This window comes from Rhinoderma darwinii, chromosome 8 (assembly GCF_050947455.1).
Source record: "Rhinoderma darwinii isolate aRhiDar2 chromosome 8, aRhiDar2.hap1, whole genome shotgun sequence".
NCBI classification, from domain to species: Eukaryota; Metazoa; Chordata; class Amphibia; order Anura; family Rhinodermatidae; genus Rhinoderma; species Rhinoderma darwinii.
Genome location: NC_134694.1, coordinates 106,775,201 through 106,796,350, shown reverse-complemented (window position 1 = coordinate 106,796,350; position 21,150 = coordinate 106,775,201).

Genomic DNA, 21,150 nt, shown 5'->3' with positions numbered 1-21,150 from the left:
TGAGTCCTGCTGTGGGTCCAAACAGCAGTTTATGACCACATATGGGATATTGCCTTAAATCGGAGAAATTGCTTTACAAATGTTGGGGTGCTTTTTCTCCTTTGTTTCTTGTAAAAATGAAAAAATTCTATGTTTTAGCAGAAAAAAAAGTGATCTTCATCTTCAAAGACTAATTCGAATAAATTTAGCAACAAACCTGTGGGCTCAAAATGCTAACTATACCCCTAGAAAAATGCCTTGAGGCGTGTAGTTTCCAAAATGGGGTCACTTTTGGGGGGTTTTGACTGTTTAGGCACCACAAGACCACTTCAAACCTGACATGGTGCCTAAAATATATTCCTAAAAAAAGGAGGCCCCAAAATCCACTAGGTGCTCCTTTGCTTCGGAGGCCGGTGCTTCAGTCCATTACTGCACTAGGGCCATATGTGGGGTATTTCTAAGAACTGCAGAATCTGGGAAATAAATATAGAGTTGCGTTTCTCTGGTTCGGGTATGTGCACACGGCTTATTTTCGGACCGTAAATAGCCCAAAAAACGGCCGACAAATCCGGAAGAAAAATCGGAAGCAGAACGCCTCCAAACATCTGCCCATTGATTTCAATGGGAAATACGCTGTTCTTTTTCGCGGGCAGTTTTTTACGCGGCCGTTTTTCAAAACGCCCGCGTAAAAAAAACGCCCGTGAAAGAGAAGTGCATGTCACTTCTTGAGCCGTTTTTTATTGACTCCATAGAAAAACGGCTCCAAAAACTATTGTGAAAAACGTGAGTTGCTAAATAAACGTCTGAAAATCAGGAGCTCTTTTTCAGACGTTTTTTTAGTAAGCGTGTGCACATACCCTAAAAGCTTCTGTGTTACAGATTTTTTTTTATTACAAATGAATTTCAGAAAAAAATAATTATTTGTAAATTTCACCTCTGCTTTGCTTTAATTCCTGTGAAACGCCTAAAGGGTTATAACACTTTCTAAATGCTTTTTTGAATACTTTGAGGGGTGCAGTTTTCAAAATGGGGTGATTTCTGGGTACTTTCTAATATATAAGGCCCTCAAAGCCGCTTCACAACTGAACTGGTCCCTGAAAAAATAGCCTTTTGAAATTTTCTTGAAAATATGAGAAATTGCTGCTAAAGTTCTAAGCCTCGTAACGTCCTAGAAAAATAAAAGGACGTGTAAAAAACAATGCAAACCTAAAGTAGACATATGGGAAATGCTAACTAGTAACTATATTGTGTGGTATTACTATCTGATTTACAAGTGGATACATTTAAATTTAGAAAAATGCAAATTTTTGCTAAATTTCTCTAAAATTTTAAGTTTTTCACAAATATTGAATTTATCGACCACATTTTTTCACTAACATAAAGTACAATATGTCACGAGAAAACAATCTCAGAATGGCTTGGATAGGTTAAAGCATTCCAAAGTTATTACCACATAAAGCAACATATGTCAGGTTTGAAAAAATCATCTGTGTCCTAAAGGGGTTAAATAAAAGAAATGATTGGAGCTTGCCCTTTAAATTCTTATTAACCTGTTGGGCGAGTGGTTCACTTTATAAACTATCACTTTGATTTTCTTATTAGTTCTCAGTTGGCAGAAAATTAGTTGTTACAGGAAATGGTGGAGTTAGGCCCTGTTCACACGGCGTGTGTTCGATGCATTTTTCGGCGCGTACAGTACGCCCAAAAACGCGTAAAAAACAAATGATTTGAGCTTCCCATTGACATCAATGTGCATGCGACCGTCAGTGCATGCGACATGTTTTTTTATGCGCTCGTGTTTAAAAAAACGTGTCATGTAAAAAAAGGCGTCAGGTTAATTCTTTGGCGCGTAAAACGCAACAAATTTCCATAGTCATTGGAAGTCCTAATTACACACAAAAATAGTGCAGAAAGCGAGCGTAAAAAGCGTCAAAGAACACGCTGAAAGCACGTATAAAAACTGTCGTTTCAAAAGCGCTTTACAAAAATGCTAGCGTTTTTACACATTTACACGTCATTTTTTTTGGGCGCCGTGTTAACAAGGCCAGTATTTACAGAAAAACCTCAGGAAGCCCCTCGCCTCTCGTGTTCACTGGTAACGTGTCTACAGATTTTCAGCCTCATTAAATGTATCAAATAATTGACCATCTTCTTCCACATTTAACAAAACCCAACACTTTTATTGAACATAATTCTATATTTTATATATTCCATCATTTCTATTTCTTATCAGTACGATCCTTCTTGCAACCAGCAGATGGCAGCAGATACGCACTAATTGTATTATTAACCCTATCACTTCTGATGGTCCTCAAATGCGTAATATATATTCAGAGTAGGACAGTTTGGATGTTTAGGTTGTAGAAATGTTTAGGACGTGGTTCAGAAATAATTTTTCCCCCCTTCAATGAAAGTATGTGCCTGAAGCGGTGTACTGTACCCACGGAATGAAATGTTTAACTATAATAGGGAACGGTATGTTCTATGTGTACAATGAAAGGAGGAATCGCTAACAATGAGGAGGAGCGTGAGACCGCAGGTATCGTTATTATAGAAAGGAGTGCAAAGAATTAGGTATAAATATTATATCTATACGTGACATGTTTAACTCTTTGATGCCCCTGGACAATGAAAAGCAAGAAGTAGTTCTGAATGTTTATAATTTTATGTTTACATTGATTTCCCACTTTTGCTATGTTGGAAAGAGGATAGGATGATCATGACACCACTCTGGGCAGTCACATAGGCATGTCTAAGACCCCATTGCGGGACCCCTGGCCGGTAAGATTGTGTATGGTAAGAAATTGAATCTAAGGGCACCGCAAATTTTGCCCAGAGTTACATAATTGAAAACACATTTTGGATTAGTCAGACTTGTTTAATTTGAAGATCAAAATAATGTGAATTACAATGAAACATTTGGGCAAATGTAAGGCCCCATTGCGGGACTCCAGGTAAGTAAAGATTTTATATAATGAGAAGGGAAGTCTAACTAGGGTACAAACTATTGGAATACACTTTTTGAATTTGTCAGACTTATTAAACAAAAAATTCAAATAAATATGATTCACAATAAACATTGTTGGGCATGTTGATACGCTTACAACTAGTACTGGGTACATGGACCTCAGGGAGAAATGGGATTCAGAATTGCAAGTAAATTATCATACACCTGAAGGTGTGAGGCAGATATATAAAGCTCATTCCTCAAGACAAGAATAGGCTCCACCCATATCCTATAAATCACACCCATATCAGACGCCCACTTTTGTGTGCATGAGGCATTAGAAAAATTAAAGGGGTATTCCATTTTCAGTAAATAAAGGTTATTTATTGTATAATAATTGTAATATTTATTGTATAATTTATTACATTTTTAAATCTTCACGGTTTTCAAAATCCCTGTTTGCTGCAATTCAATAGGAACCGTCGTTGTTTACTTCCTGTGGATAAACAAAAATAAATCTGTCCTGGTCATGTGATGGGCATGCAGGTGCAATCTGAATGGTGGTTCTCACCCATGCCCTATCCAAAGGTAAACCTAGAATTTCCCCATGTTCGCACAGGGCAGTTTAATGTCATTTTTTATTTTTTTTAAGCCAAATTCTGGAGTGGATCCCAAAGAGGTGAAGATGTAAAGGAAAGACTTCTATTTCACAAATTTTTTGGATCCACTTATAGTTTGGGCTAAAAAAGACGTATCAAAAACTGCAGTTTGTGACCCTGGCTCAAAAGCGGAGTCCTTTTTGTGTGTGATGCTTCTCTTTATAGTGAATCCTTTTTTAAACACCATGTTGTTTTTACGTCCAAAATTCTGTGTTGATTATTTTCTTAATTTATCTGTATAACGGCATGAGCTCCATTTTTCTGATACAAAGCTCCAAATCCCCTGCATAGATATAGAGATAAATGCTACGTTTGGGCTGCCTGTAGCCACCACTAGAGGGAGCTAAGGAGCATGCTGTTTTATTATTGAGTTCCATGCCTGCAGCCACCACTAGCGGGAGCTTAGGAGCATGCTGTTTTATTGAGTTCAATGTAAAGACAATGTCTATGCAGGGGGTTTGGAGATTCGTATCAGAAAATCTGAGTTTTATCAGTGCTACTACTGCAATACAAATATATTAAGAAATTATTCAGCACAGAATTTTGGACCAATTGAGAAAAAGTGGACATTCACTATAAGGAAAGATGGGTGCCACTCGCCTTAGTAGATATGCGATGCACATGTACTGTATATGTTCCATTATATTTTTTTATACTTTATATAAGCAGTAATAGATTACAATGCAGTGTGGTATTACAGACTTTAATTCGGCTGCCTCCCCCCCCCCCCTTCTAGCACATGATCAATTCTTCAGAAGCCAGTTTACCATTGGACCTAGATCTTGCTGAAGTCATTCAAACAGCGTTATGGGCCCAAATCAACCAATGACTGCTGTCAGGGCCAGTTTTAGGGTCTGGTAAACTGAACCCAGGACCCCTTTTATTCAGGAGCACCCCCTAAAGACGGGATCTCCAGGAGCAACCTGAGTTCACCATTGAATCCTTCTCTGCCCCAGACCACTAGGGAATGAAAATAAAAATTATCTTTTCATCGCCTTATACTGCTAGGGAATTAAAAATTAACCATTTTACTACCTTAGATCACGAAAAGAATTTCACCAGGGAATTTGAAATGACTAGTAAATGTCTAAAAATGGCGAGCGGGATGGGAGTTATTTTGCTTGTTTCCCAGGGCGCCATTTTCTATATAAGCGGCTATGACTACATGGCTAAAAGACAACCAAGTCAACATGTCCTCAGAATAGGAACGTCCTATACAGGTACCTACGTAATTAATATAGTAATAGAGATAGCTGCATAGGTCAATAGACTGATATGGAAGTATCTTAGGACAACCTGGTACCTTCAGCCATGCGGGTGCAAAAGGCCAAGCTATAAGACCCCTCTACGCGATGTATCATATTTGTCCTTGGTGTTATAAGGGCCACATAGCACATGATCATTATAGAAGTATGTGCTCAGTCTCACTCTATGACTCCATTACTGACTGGTATGTTCTTGCTTGACTGATTTTTCCATCAGTGATTTTCTGGAATCTCCAGTCAACTGGATAAATGTGCACCAGCACACGATGGGGCGCCCATTACTGGACCGATGGGGTATAGATTCTGGACACTAATTATTTTTGCTGATGTAATTAACAGCCGCTCCCTGTGGAGTCCCAGATTCTTCATGTCAGACTTTCACCGTCAATTACTATCATTACTCCCTGACGATTTCCTCAATTCAGCAAGTCACCCAACCTCACCAACCAGTGGTCTCACTCCAGAAGGAACGATACAGATAAGAATATATAAGGGGACTGCTATTTATGCAGTGTCCTTATATTTGTGTTACTTTACCAAAGGTGAAGCTGAGATTTATAATGTATAGATGGTTAATATTGTATACACAGCAGTGTGATAATTATCACTATATAATACTCATCAATGAGAGCAGCTAGACAGGCTGGGAGTGACTCAATAAGGTGCTGGTAGGTTGTCTCCGGTATCTGGCGCCGTGCTGACTGCAGAGCATCCCACATCTGCTGGAGGGTGCGTGGGGGAGGATCCATAGAGCGAACAAGACGATCGAGGTCCCACAGATGCTCAATTGGGTTCAAGTCTGGCGAATTAGGGGGCCAGGGAAGTACTTGGAGGTCTTGGTCGTGCTCTTCCAGCCACTGTCGGACATTTCTAGCCGTGTGACATGTCGCATTGTCTTGCTGGAAGATTCCATCTGCCCCAGGGAAGACAATCAGCATGTATGGGTGGACGTGATCTGCAACGATGGATTCATACCCAAATCAGTTCAGAGTCTTCCACATGGATGAGTGGGCCCAGAGAATGCCATGAAAAAATTCCCCAGACCATAACGCTGCCGCCACCGGCTCGTGTTCTTCCAGCAATGGTTGCCGGGTGTTTGTCCTCTGATGTTTCTTGCCTGACACGCCAATGTCCATCCGTTCAATGAAGCAGAAAACGTGACTCATTGGAGAAGACAACACTTTGCCAATCATTGGTGGTCCAATTCAAACGCTGCCGTGCAAATTGAAGCCTTTTTTTCTGATGCACCTTAGTTAGCAGAGGAGCAGCGACCTCCGGTCTGCCGCGGAGCCCCATACGCAGTAGGGTTCGCTGAACTGTTGTTTTAGACACACGTCTGGTCGCCCCCTGGTTGATTTTCATGGTGAGCTGCTCCACTGTAGCGTGTTGTTCAGCTGTCGCGAACCTTAGTAGCTGACTCACCTTTCACATCAATGGCACGTGGCGCTCCGCAGTTTCCACATCGGTTATTCCCAATGATGCAATTTCTCCACTCACGACAGACTTTCACCACAGCAGCACACGAACAGTTCACAAACTGCGCTGTGTGAGAAATACTGCCACCCTTGCCACGAAAGACAATAATCATCCCTTTTTGCAACTCTGATAAATCTCCCCTTTTACCCATGACAGCAACGAGTGATATGTGATCAGACAGCGTATCCCACACCTTATACACCCACCAAGCCAGCCCACCACACATCACTTCCTTCATGGTCTACGTGCTGCTGACGTCAAAAGTAGGAGGTGGTCATAATAATGTGACTTGACTGTGTATGTGTGTGAATATACATCACTACCAGCCAGGACGTGATGTGTATTCAGAATCCTGACACTTCTGAATCTTTTCTGTGAGATTCCAGCAAGGCAAGCGTAATCTCGTTTGAAATGACAGGTTACATCGTAATCTCGCGAGATTACGTTTGCCTTGCTGTAAATCTCACAGAGACGCTACAGACGTGTCAGGATTCTGAGTACACATGACGTCCAGGCTGGTAGTGATGTATATTCATTATCAGGACACTGCAGTAATGTTAGTGTTTGTGAATGTAGCTGCACATAACGATATAGCTATATCGCTAATGCAGTGTAAATGAATGGAGAGAAATGTATGACGCTGATTGGTCAGCGTCATACACTCCTCTGTACAACGCCCACTTGGTCCAACGTAAAAACACACCCACTTGGGCATTAAGAAACTCATTACAATAAAGCGAAAAAATCGCTCATAAAGTGATTTAAAATAGATAGTTTTTCAAAATAAAAAGCATTACTGTCACCTACATTACAGCGCCGATCTCCTTATATAGGAGACAGGGCACTTATAATGTGGTGACAGAGCCTCTTAATCATTGACATAAGGCCTTTGGTTCCTCTGGAGCGGCTGAGATGTTTACTCCTACTATAAATGATCATTATTAATAAACATTAGAAGTCACCTACGGCCTTGTACTTTTATATGGTCATGGAATTACTCAGTGACGCAACGTTTTGAAGTTAGGGGTAAATTGTCCCATATATACATTTTTGATAGTCTTTCACAGTGGTCTGTAATCTGTGGCTGTTAGGGCATCCTGGGATTTGTACTTACGACTGGCATGTCACAGGTTGCAGACTACTGCTCTTTACTATAATACAACGCTAAGCACAGTATCAATACTAAATACTAGTATATAATGCGGTGTCATCGCCATTACATGGGTTCCTGGTGTTACTATAGAAAGCTGTGGGGTCGGTGCATAGATACTTCCTATCACTATTCAGAACAGCGTGTGGATAATAGCCGAGTGTTGATCAGGAACCGTTGAGTCCCGTCTGGCTGGGAAAGGAAGTGTCTGGATCTCTCCTCTACTGCAGGACAAACATTTCCGTCTGTCTGAGCTACAACCTGTTATTATGTTGCTGGTCCAGTAAATCATATTCATACTGACCGCTTGTTAGACATGGGGTCGGTCCTTCCATGGCCGGGTTACTCAGAGCTCGATTACTGATAGGAGAGGGCGGTCACTTATGTGGTCAGGGTGACCACTTCACATGATATGTGTCACTTGCTGCCACTGATGAAGGTTCTGATTTTTTTTCCGGGCCGCAGACTTACAATTATAATCATCAAGAATCACCTTACTAAATAAACATAATGTATTGTAAACTAGTGCGGCCTCAAGTATATACTCTGTGACCTCACCACATAAGGACAAAAAAAAAGAGGGAGTTAAAGGGTCAGTCCACACTGAGTTTTTTTTAGCTGGTTTTGATGCAGAAATCGCGTCGGAATCAGCGCAAAAAAATGGCCCAAATCACCCCCATTAATTTCAATTGGAGGTAGGGGCATTGTTTTCCCGGGTGTCTTTTGGCTGCTCGGGGGGGAGGAGCAGCATGTTATTTCTCTGTGTGGTTTCCACCTCTGACCGCCCATTGAAATCAATGGAAGGCAGGAAAAAATGCACTGCGCTAGATTCTGAGCGTTTTCTTTACAGCATTTTTTCTGCCTACAAAAAACTCTGTGTGTGAACTACCCCAAAGGGTGACACATTCAGAAGCAAACTGTGTATCATGGATTATGTCCCTTCCATTGTAGAGTAACTAGACGAGACGGGCACTATGACATGAGGAATAAGACTGTTTTACACATCTATGTACAGATACCACATGCAGGGTCAGACTACTCCAAGTGGGCCCTGGCTCTGACACAATAATGGGCCCCAATGGTCAAGGAATAGACAACACCATTTGTAAGTGACTTTGGAGCTGATCACTTGTCACTAGGGTCTACTTCTTCCAGGTTGACTCATAAATAACCTAATAGACCTTACAGATGACACGTCCCAACAACCAATGAAATTAAAAGTGGACATGCACATGTTCTGTATAGATGGAGTGTCGGCCCACAGAATCATTTGCTGGGCCGAGAAAACCCAGTCCAACACTGTCAACATCTGAATATAGCAGTTTCTGTATTTGCCTTCTAGCCACTAAAACTTAACGCCCATACATGATAACTTGCATCCATGGGTTTTGCGTTCTTTGAAAAGTTTCCCAGCCTCAGCGTCAGTATCAATAACACTGGGATTAAAGGGGTCTTCCAGTTTTAATTCAATCTTACTCACTCTACAATGAAAAGTTCTGTAACTTTATATTATACTTTGTGAATCAATTCTTCGGGGTTTTCCAGACCTCTGTTTTGTGTCGTTGAATGGGAACATTTATTGCTTACGTCCATAGGATGAGAATCTGTCATCTGGTCACGTGATGATTACACAGGTGTATGGCTTGTTACAGTACAGTTTATTGGAACCCTCTCTTTTCCCAAAAATGGACATCTGGGACGTGGGGGAAAGTTTTATGGACTGATGAGTCTACATTTTAGAAAGAACAGAAGGCAGTGTGTATGCTGCCCAAGAAATGAAAGAATCATTGAACCTTGTCTACATCCATTAGACAAACATGGTGAAGGAATGTATAACATGAATGGAAAATGTTTCGGGAAAAATCGTTTTATACCGAGATGACTACCCCAAGTAGCCCCTGCAAAGATTAAGATGTGCTTATCAAACAAAGAAGCTGGTGTTCTCTGAACATTGGACAGTCCACCATCATTACTTGGCTTGTGAGAAACAGCAATTTCCCCCCAACTTTTAGTGCTGCCCATACGCAATGCCACCAACAAGTAAATGTGTATGAAGACGTCCCGACAGCAGATGTTGAGTATCAGTTAGGTTTGGTGGAGTGGTTTCTAACTTGCCCAGTGTTGTACAGCTCTTTGCAAATTAGATATTTCGGTGCCAACATCTTGGTTCAGTAGTCATTCAATTTCCAGTGTGGGCCTACTGCCCCTCAGCCATGGCAGAGTGGTGAGTTTAGGCCCTTTTACGTGGGCCGATGATTGGGCGTACAAACACTTGTTCTCGATCATTGGTCCGTGTAAACATGGCAGCGATCAGCTGATGAATGAGCAAACACTGGTTCATCGGCTGATCACATCTTTTATGCCGCCATAAAAATTGTTGTTTGTTGGCAGTACATCTTCTCGTGTAAACAGGAAGTTCTGACGACAATATGCAAACTGTATGGGGCCCAAACGATCCTATTAACGTTCATTCGTCCCCCTACTCTTGATCGTCGCTTTGTGTAAATGGAGCAAATGGGCGCCGATCGACATGTGGTTATTGTCGATCAGCGCTCGTTACTGGACACAGAATTTGCCCATATAAAACCCTCCTTAGTAGGCATGGAGTAATGTATAGAGAGTAAGCTTCTCATAGTTGGTGTTAAACAGATGTGTCTCACATACCTCATTTGATTCTTATAAAGAATAAGGTTAGGTTCTGCTTGCTATAACAAGCTGCATGGACAAGCCTCGTCACATCGCAATAACTTACTGTAAATATTTACCACTCATAATTGTTACTCTCCATAATGTCTTACAAGTGCTTGGCATATAATTACTCACCACGTCTAACCAATAATTACTTTCACTGCCTAATACACCTGATTTCTGGAGCTGACCAGGTTACGACTACTCCATTATTGCAGTGAGGGGAAATATTCCATAATGAAAACACATTTCAGACTCCAGAACACATTGGGGGGAATAGATCAAAAAGTTTACCCCAGTTTTGTGGCGTAAAAAAGTTGCATATTTTGGCACACGCCGTAGTTGCGCTAACATTTGGGATTTTCTTTCTTTTTCTAGCCTTCTGAAAGTGGTGCAGAAAGGGGATTGGAGTTTAGTTGAATGAGGTGGGGCCTCGGATTTAGCGTAATTTACGCCAGAAACTGGTATAATTCATGCCGCAACGCTACATCTGCCCATAGCAGGCGTAGATATGAATTTCTGTCGCATGGACAGCCAATGATTCGCCAAATTTATTAAGAGGTGTACACCTCTTAAAAAAATCAGTGCATTTTCTGCCAACGTGAATTAGTTGAAGACTGGCATTGGAAAAGCCAGTCTTAATATATTTCCCCCCCCCCCCCCACTGCGTCAATGACATGATAGACCCTACTCTATGGCCTACACACAAATCATCTAGCACCTTTCCAATCCTCAACTCCATCAGGGGGACTAATTCCCCTACAGGGTCGGATTGGCCACTAGAAAGTACTCGTGGATCATCCAGTGACCCTGGTTCTGAGACAGTAGTGAACCCCAGAGATCCAGGAGAAGACAACCCCATTTGAAGCTGATTTTGAGTAAATCACTTGCTGCTAGGGGCAATTCTTATCAAGATTATTAACAAATTACCTATTGGAATTTATCAATGACATGTGGGCACAATGATAACGCCATGGTTTAGGGTGCAGGTACAGGTACTCTATAGATTGATGATGGGCAGGGCTGCGATCAGGGCAATACAGGTGATACTGCTGTCAAGGACCAAGAAAAATAAGGGGCCCAAACTGTGCTACCCACCAGTGTAACTGAATAGGGCTAATTTAGTATTCTGTTCCCCCCTCACCCATGGACTTCTGATCCAACGTATCAATTATTGGATAACCAACCGAACTTGAAGGGTTTTTCTAGGAATATGATATTGTTGATCTATCCTTTAGGATTAGGCCATCAATATCAGATGGTGTGGGGGCCGAGTCCCGTTCCCCCCCCACCTATAAGCTAACTAAAGGGGCTGCATCCCCTTTATTGTTTACCAGGCACAACCCTATACATTTGGTAGTGTCTGTGTCTGGTACTGCAGCTCAGTCCCATTTAAAGGGAAGGTGTCATAATTTTTTATTTTTTTTTATCATATTGCTTTTAATATAATATTTTCAAAAATTGTATTTAATTGTGTTGTCATGTTTTACTTTTTAATGTTTTCTGACTTTTACTTCTCTATCGGGGCTGCCATTTTTTTTTTCATCTCTGTATGTGTAGATTAAGGATACATGCAGAGATGGAATACAGCACATACAACCCCATAGAGAATGCGAACGGGAACCATTCCATTCTCAGTTGCGTGCGCCGTCTGTGTGGGAACAGCGCATACACAGACCAAAACGAAGCTCGTTCGTAGAGCGAAATCCGGCGCCATTTTCATGTGGACTGGAAGCCGCTGCCGGACAGTAAGATGACGACTTCCGGCCGCGGCTTCCGGGCATATGTTCAACGAAGCGAAGGTGCAAGGAAGAGGAGCGTAGACCAGCGGCGGCAGGAGCAGGTAATTTATGTTCGTGTATGTTTGTGTGTATTATGTTCGTGTGATACTGTCTGCTGAGCCCTGTATCTAATACTCCTAGCACTGTGCAGTCGCTCAGAAAATGGCGGCACACAGTGTAGGAGGTTTGAAGATTCAACCCCTCCTTCTCCTGGCACTAGCCAGAAGTGGGGAGTGGGGGGATTGTGTGAGGACACTAGAGGAGAGTGTGTCCAGCCCAAATTTGCAGCATAAATCAAGGAGGTTGCTTTACTACATTGACCATGCTGCAATTTTGGGAACTGCTCCCTCTAGTGGCCAGCACATGGAAATGTTATAAATTAGAATCTAATTTATAATATTTCCTGACTTGTGAAAAAATTAAAAAGATTAAAACAATGTGTAATCACTTAAATACTAATTGTTTAACGGAAAAAAAATAAAATTCTAGCGACACATTGCCTTTAAGCGAATGGGACTGAGCTGCGATACCAGGCACAGCCACCAGGGCTATGCCTGGTAAACTTTGAAGGGTATGCACCTCTCACTGGAGCGGCCCCTTTAGTCAACTGATCAGCAGGTTACCAGTGATCGAACAACCACCAATCTGATTTTGATGACCTCTCCTAAGGATTGATCTCATAGTTCCAGAAAACCCCTTGTCCTGCAGCCAACCGCGTGCCAGGACCCTAACCGAAGTCATGGGAAAAGGAGGTCCTATAGGTGAAATGTTTGATCCGATTTATTGTCTTCTTTGGGTCTCTCCAAACTAGGTTTGTTGCACTTTGGCCCACCTTTACTAAAACTTAGTAAAGGAGATATTTGGCGTAATTTGTGCCAAATTCATTAAAAGACACATGCCTCTTAATAAATGTGGCGCTTTTTGAACTGTCTGAGACGCAGAAAGTCACATTTACAACAAAATTGGTACCATTTTAGATCTTAATAATACTTCTCCTGGGTGACAATGCCCACTTTTTGCTTTCCAAATTTGGCGAGTAACAAGAAAAGTCGTGATTTTTATTCTGCAAATTTGTTGTGCATTACAATTTCCTCAATTGTTAGGTGCATTTCATGCCAACATCTGGTGTCAACTGCTTTATAAATGTGTTCCCATGTATCTTCAACATCCATGTATCTTCAAAAGAATCCTCGCCTACACAGCGATGAATCACCATGATCAATTCTCAGGCGTCTTTGATTCCCTTTCTTCCCGAATCACTAACCTCTCCTAGTTGTCTCCCAATATAACAGGCAACTGTCATCTGCTCTGGTTGAGGATGCTTCAGCCAAACTATGCTGCCTACGCCTCGCACAACCACAACCTTGACACACCCATCATAAAAAAATTGCTCTAAGAAAAACACCTGTTTCTCTGGATTTAAATGGAAAAAACAAAAATGTCTTAAACTTGAAATCCGACTCAGTCATTTAACTCACTGTGTTCCTTGTGACCGGCACCAGGCATCTCCAACCAGCAATAAATATGACCCTAGAGGTCTACCCTCACCCACTCTGTCATTTTTCCCTTTATTGTGAACACCCAACTTGTTTGGGTTGTATTAGACACAGATTTGGAGTTGCTCGACCCTCAAGGTTACACAAACTATAGCCGCTTTACAGTCAGCTTAGTTTGCAATTTACAGATTGTGCAGAGCTAATAAAGTTGCCGATTGCTTAAATATCCCTGTCTGTACAGGTCAGGCATGGCCAGGCGCCAGGTGTTTCCAATAACAGAAGCCTCAGGGTTCAGAAAATTGTTTTCATGTGACTCCGATTATTGTAAGACACATGGTGGCCATGCATGCCAACGTGACTGATCTCAGTAGGGCAAGACTTTTTTTTCCCACTTATCTTACAGATGAATTACCTAGCTGAATTAATTCATTTCAAAGGACTTGAGTCCAGGAACTTCATTCTGAGGGTTACTGGATATTTGGTGAACAGACCCGCCATATTAATTGGGTCATGTTAGCCTGTTCACTGGTACAGTACTCTCAAAGCCTTGTGAACGTCCAAGTTTCTATTTGTTTCTCAAGATCATTATAAAGACTACAACTTCTGTAAAAAACAGTCCGCACCAAGTTTTGTGGGTTTGGAAATGGAAACCATAAAACCATCACATTAGACCAATATTAGCATTGTGAGAAACTAGACATGGACCGCACAATCCACAGTATATACGTTGATCTGAGCCGCTAGGCATAATTTAGAAACATGAACATGAGGTTCTTTGTAAACATTTTGATCAAACTGTATAAGCCCACTTGCCTCTTCACGGCGACCTCTTTAAAGTGGGTCCCTACTCTAGCGGTTGCAGCACCGCATGGCGGCTACCACCACCGCAGCACCGCTCCTGCAGAGGGAGCAACCCAGCGGCCCAAAAGCTCCCATGCCTTCAGACCGTGCCAAGCCTCCTTGGCTCTGGGCCACGTCCCCCCGCAAGTGCAGCACTACAGCAACAGACACCACCATACAGCACCACAACATGTGAACAGATGGAATGAGCTCACCTTGCCATGCGCCACCAGCGGCCAACTGAGAGCACAAGCATCACAACATGTGAACAGCCAGCTGATTTTAATTCAGGAATGACCTCATAAGTGTTCCTGCTCTTGCTTGTGCTCTCAGTCGGCCACTGGGGGCGCATGGCAAGGTGAGCTCATTCCAACGTCAAGGCACTGGGGACCCTTGACGTTGGGTTGCGAGCTTTGCGTATTTTGGCCAAAATAACAACTAATACCCCATGTTTCATGGATATTTCTTACTACGTATACTACACTTTTTTTCAGGACGCAGCCGGGTCTTATATGCTGGGAGGGCATGATGTGCTGGCGTTTGGTTTGGAATGCAGAGCAGCCCGCTTTAGCTAACACTAGCGGCGTTACAAATAGGCTGTTATTCGGCAAGAGACGCCATGCCTGACGACCAGCACATTATCCCTCCACGTATTACACATAGTACTGACACCCCATGTACTATTCACAGCACTACCCCTATTCATCACATTTATTTTATTTATTTATTTTTATTACATTATTACACAGTTCTGACACTTTCATACATACATATTTATTTTTTACCATCCATTCACACCCTAGCACTACACTGACACACATTTATCGCACACCTTTGAGCACTTAGTCCGCCACTCCCCTCAAGACTAGTGGGAGGGGCTATCACTATTTAATGCACACTCCTTCTGCAGCATTCTTTGACCCGTCTGCGTCCTGATGGGAACGGGTTTTCACCCACCCACCTACCTAGTGAGTATGGCCTTTTTTGTGGTTTTGATATTTATGTCCCATTTTTTCTGTTTGTGTTCTCAACATAGTCTAGGGACAGGGAAGTGTTAGTCAGACAGAAGACCAATCCATCCTAACGGTGGCCATACACGAATTGTTTAGCCAACAGCTATTTTTCTTGTCTTGGCCGGCATGCGTGTTTATTTCAATGTGGAGAGGGGAGTAAGTTCCTGCCAGACCATTCTATCACCGGCTTATATTCTGTGGGAACTTCTTTCCCCTGACATCTGGTGTTGGGGGACATTCAGGAGTCCCTTATACTCACCAGCGGGTTTGGCTCAGCTCTGAGACCCACACCTATCTCCAGTACAGGGGTCACATCCAGGCTGCCACATCCAGGTGGAGAAGGAATGAAGAGCCGTTGGTGTAACTCCCATAGGCACATGCGTGGTCATCTCTCCATTCCTTCCCTGCCCAGGGGCGGCGAATGACCGCCTCACCAGGCAGAACGGAGTTCAGCTGATCCCCATTCTGAAGATTGGTGCAGGTGCCAGAGCTAGGACCTGCATCTATCAGACATTTATAGCATATCCTGTGGAGTCGTAGATGGAAATAACCCTTTAAGAGCTGTGTTGATCTTGCTTTCACAGTTTACCGTTAAGGTTGGGTTCCCACAGTGCAGATTTGCTGCAGGTTTTGCATGCATTTTTTAAGCCAAAACCAGAAACGGAACATAAACAGAAGAAATATATAAAGAAAGGCCTTATAGGTCTGCTCTTCTGAATCCCATTCTGGTTTTGGCTTACAAAATGCATGACAAATCTGCAGCAAAACTGCACTGTGGGAACCCAGCCTAAAGATGTCATGTCAGGTGATGTATGATGGGATATGACTTTTAGGTCATTAAACAATTTTTGATGTCACTGCAATGATTTTCACTAAAATTGCAATACAATGCGATGTGATGTAACAATCAGATTTTCACTGAAAAAGTGAGTGAAAGAAAGGTGGTGTAACTACCTGCATGCATTATGTGATATCTCAGTGGCCAGGCATCACTTGGCACCAGTTGGCGTGACATACCTCCCAACCGTCCCGGACTCAGCAACGCAGATAGAGTTGAACCCAATGCTGAAGCAGGGAACCATCAGCTCCCTGCTTCAGAATTAGTTCAGAGCGGAGGAGTAGAGGGAGCTCCTCTGCTCGCCGAGGACTCCCTGGGCACTGCGCTACTTTAAGCGCTGTGCTCGGGGAAGCCATCTTTAAGCGCTATGCTCGGGGAAGCCATTGACGCCACTGTCCATAGATGGACAGTGACGTCAGTGGCTACTGATTGAGCGGAATCCCCGTTGCCGATGATCTGGCTGGGGATTCCGCTCGTAGACGAAACCCCCGAGGTCACTGTCCATATATGGACGTTGACATAAGGGGCTCCTCCTGGAGCGGGGCATCTGTGTGGGGATTATACTGTATGGGGGCATCTGTGTGGGGATTATACTGTATGGGGGCATCTGTGTGGGCATTATACTGTATGGGGCATCTGTGTTGGCTTTATACTGTATGGGTGCATATATATGGGAGCATTATACTGTATGGTGGCAGCTAGAGGGCATTATACTGTGTGGGTGCAGCTATTTGGCATTGTACTGTGTGGGAGGCACAATGGGAGCGTAATACTGTGTGGGCTGAATCGGGTGTTATGGGCTGGGATTGGGTGGAATTAGAGGCGTGGCTTAAAATAACTACAATTTCCCGCGGTGCGCGCTTGTCCCTCTTTTTGATACTTGAAAGTTGGGAGGTAAGGGTGTGATGCGCTATCAATTAGGATCTGGAGGAAAGACATTTGCCGTTTTGAGTCATTAGAAAGTAAGAATGCTCAGACTGAATTGTCACTGTTTCTTATTATCTAACTGTAATAAGATTAGCTATAATTACAAACATATACTGAGAATTGCAGAAAGAAGGACCATATGTTTTATATGAAAAAAAAAATCAGATACATGACCTTTCTATTATATAGAACGCCATGATACATATGGTATACGGTACTTTGCAGCACAGGCAGAAAAAGACAACCAAGAACCCCTGTAAAAGAACAGTTTGCGGGCACCTAACTCTGCAGGGGGTAATCCTGAAGTAAAGGTGTCCAGCGTAGAGTGCCAACCTTAAGGCTCCCTTGTAGAGGTCAAAACAGGAAGTATTGGGACTTAGCAGTAAGGCTGAAATCACGCATGCAGTTTTTGATGCAGTGTTTGGAACCAAAGCCAGAATAGATACAACAGGAATGAAATGTGTAAGTCCTTCCTTTATACTTTCCCTTCTTTTAGGATCCAGTCCTGCATTTGGCTTCAAAATCTGCATCAGAAACGGCACCAAGAACTGCCACAAAAACGACAGGTGTGATTCCAGCCTTAGGGTGTATTCACACGTCCAAATTTTGATCAGTTTTTTTTAATGCAGTTTTTTAAGCCAGTGGAATCAAATAAGGAGTGGGAATGGATTCAAATAAGAGGAGAATTAGTTTCTGTCCTTTATACTTTCTATCCCTTTATGATCTACACCTGGTTTTGGCTTCAAAAACTGCATTAAAGAAAACCATGCACGTATTAATACACCCTAACGGGGGCCATAGAGTAAGTGTCGGGGCCATGTTATTGAACTGAATTTCCGTAGGTATTGTGCCATATTAACTGGTGTCTATTGGTTCCGTAACCCAAAATCCAGTGGTTTACTGTCTAGTTGATTCAGTGCCAGGACATTGCACTCATAACAACCAGACATAAAGGGAAGGTCCACTTTCATAGCCATTTTTTATTTATTTCATTATTTTTACAATGTATCTACATTGAAAAATAAAGTCACTTTGCGTAGCCTTAATTAAAAATCTCTTATTGTTTTGTTTCTACATTTTTTAGCAGACCTACATGTTTCCATGGTAACAGACTACAAACAAACTTTGTGTAGTCTGATTCTGCAGTCATATTGCCATCTTTCTGCCTCCTACTTTTTGCTAACCTATCACATGTAAGTTAGTAAGAACAAGAGGACAGATGGAAGGAAATACGACTGTACGATCAGACTGCACAGGGTTTGCCTGTAGTCTGTTACCATGGAACCTTATAGCTCGGCATAGAAGCTGTAGACACAAAACTATGGATTTTTAATTAAGACTAGTTGCTTCATCTTTCATTTCAGATGCAATGTAATGATGAAAACAATTGGTTGTGAAGATGAATCTTCTCTTTCAAATACCCAGCTGGTCAGCTCAAAGCTGGATTGGCACTACGCTGGCAGTAGAGAAGGGGAAAGCAGTTTGTCAGCAGTCAAGACCTCATGTTCTGTCAATCTACAGAGGCATTACAGAGTTAATCATCTTTGCAGCAGAGCTTGGCATGAGTCCACTCACAGAGGACCGAATCCTAGAACCTTTCTTTTGTAGAATCGAGACATTGCACTTGTAATAAGCGTCGACTAAGGGTATGTGCACACACACTAATTACGTCCGTAATTGACGGACGTATTTCGGCCGCAAGTACCGGACCGACCACAGTGCAGGGAGCCGGGCTCCTAGTGTCATACTTATGTACGATGCTAGGAGTCCCTGCCTCTCCGTGGAACTACTGTCCCGTACTGTAATCATGTTTTCAGTACGGGACAGTTGTCCTGCAGAGAGGCAGGGACTCTTAGCATCGTATATAACTATGATGCTAGGAGCCCGGCTCCCTGCACTGTGTTCGGTCCGGGACTTGCGGCCGAAATACGTCCGTCAATTACGGACGTAATTAGTGTGTGTGCACATACCCTTAGAGACTAATAGGATAAAGCGGCAACACTAAACCAGGATATTATTTCTCATCTCTGGGGATTTCCAGTCTATGGAAACACTAGTGGGTTAATTTTTCCTATTTATTGCTGCGCTGTCTGACACCTGCGTTATTAAAATTCCATTCAGTCGTTTCTTATTTATATCTGTTTCCGGGAAAGCTGGCTAATAACCAATATGGCCACTATGACACCTAGGTTGTCACCCAGATTTTTCAGTCTCCTGAATGGCAAATCTAAAGAGTTAGGCTCCATACACACGACCATATTTTTCATCAGTAATTACGGCTACGTATGTGTATCCGTATACCGTCCGTATTTACGGAAGCGTTGCTATGCAACATGCTGATGTCATAATTTGCACTCTACCTCTTTTTTTTACGGATGCAATACGGACCATATTTACAGACAGTATTTCGGGATAGATGAAAATACGGTTGTGTACATGGGGCCGGGCCCATGCACACGACCATAAAAAATCTCCGTAATTGAGGACCTATTTAGTTCTATTGGCTGCGGACACCTTTCCATATTGCTACGGATAGGTGTCCGTGCCGTAGAACAGTGCCCGGAATTATGGAGCATGTCCCATAAAATGCGGGCTGCGGCCGGCCGTGATTACAGGGTGTGATTACGGGCACGGCCGTGTGCATGAGCCCTTATACACCAAATGTCTTGGAAAGCTAGGTGTAATGGAAACTATATTGCTGGGTACCCAACTTTTTGAGGAACAGATTTAATTCAAAAATACATGTATAGAATTTTTAACAACAGAAGAGGCGACTCAAGAATCTCATTGATTGCAGGCACGGTGTACACTAAAGAGTTAATAAAGCCCGCTATCATTACAGTGTGAGATCATTTGTTTTTGTTAGATCCTTTCACATGGCTGTCATACGGGCCATGACGTCTGTAATACGAAGAACTATCATGGTCCTACTGGACTGAACTTAGATCATCCTATAGTCATCTGAGCCCAGTTAAGTGGAACCGCGGGGGGTCCGGGCACTGTGTTAAAATGCCCCTGTATTACGGCAGTATGAAAGCGGCCATAAAGTGTTAATGTTTTTCATTGCTGGGTTTGAGACATGCCTGGTAAGTTCTGATTCCCAGAGGTTTTAAAGGGTTAATAATGTCTCTAGGTTGTGAGGTTTATGGGAAATCCCAGCTGACAGGGATAATAGAGGGTTAATGATGACTGCTCTTGCATTGCTGGGTGTGAGAGGCTCTTGGGATATTCCAGCCTGCGGGGCCCTTTTCGAGATTTGTAATAAAATCTGCTATAGACACATGATCCGACATGTGTTGGTGTGTGCCCTGCCCGGGAGAGCTGATCCCACCAACTTAGAGCCCCATATCTACACGGACGTCTTCACCCTGTGAGCGAGGGGAACAGGAGGTGCCAGCTCAGACCTGATGAACCCACTAATCCATTGACAACCATTGACAACTTATGTTTCATAGACAATTTGAATTAGACTGATGGACGAGGCTCTGGCTCATTAACCATGGTTACTATATCATCACAATGCAGGGGCCGTATATATTTCATGCCTGTACTATGTATTATATTACAGAGCTGCAGAGGACAGATGCCTGTGTATTGCCTGCGATGTAGGTGGACGTAGAGACTATAGAAGTAAAACAATGCCGCCGTGGAAAAAGCTTATTTCTTAAAGGCCCATGGCGGTATTGTCGGCCCATATTTCATTTGCATAATATTCTGGAAGTGATCCCATTAGATAAAAGTAGGAAATTCCTTACATTAGGATAAGCTTGTATGGCATCCAGCGTGTGTGGAATACACAGGACACAAGCTGTTCTTGTGAATGAAGTTGAGCTGCAATACCAGGCACAGCCATCATGGACAAGGGTGGCGCTGTGGCTCCCCACACACTCCTTGATGTTTAATATTATGGGGGGACTGGGGCATTTGAAAAAGGAGCATGCAAAAAAATTAGGGCACTGTCCCGGTTTCTCTAGCCGATCCACAAAAAGTAGAAACCATTCGGAAAATAAATGCCCACTTCTGCTTTAAAGCTTGTGCTGTCATGTGATCTGATCTCATAATATGGACAGCATAAATGGGGTCTCCTTCAT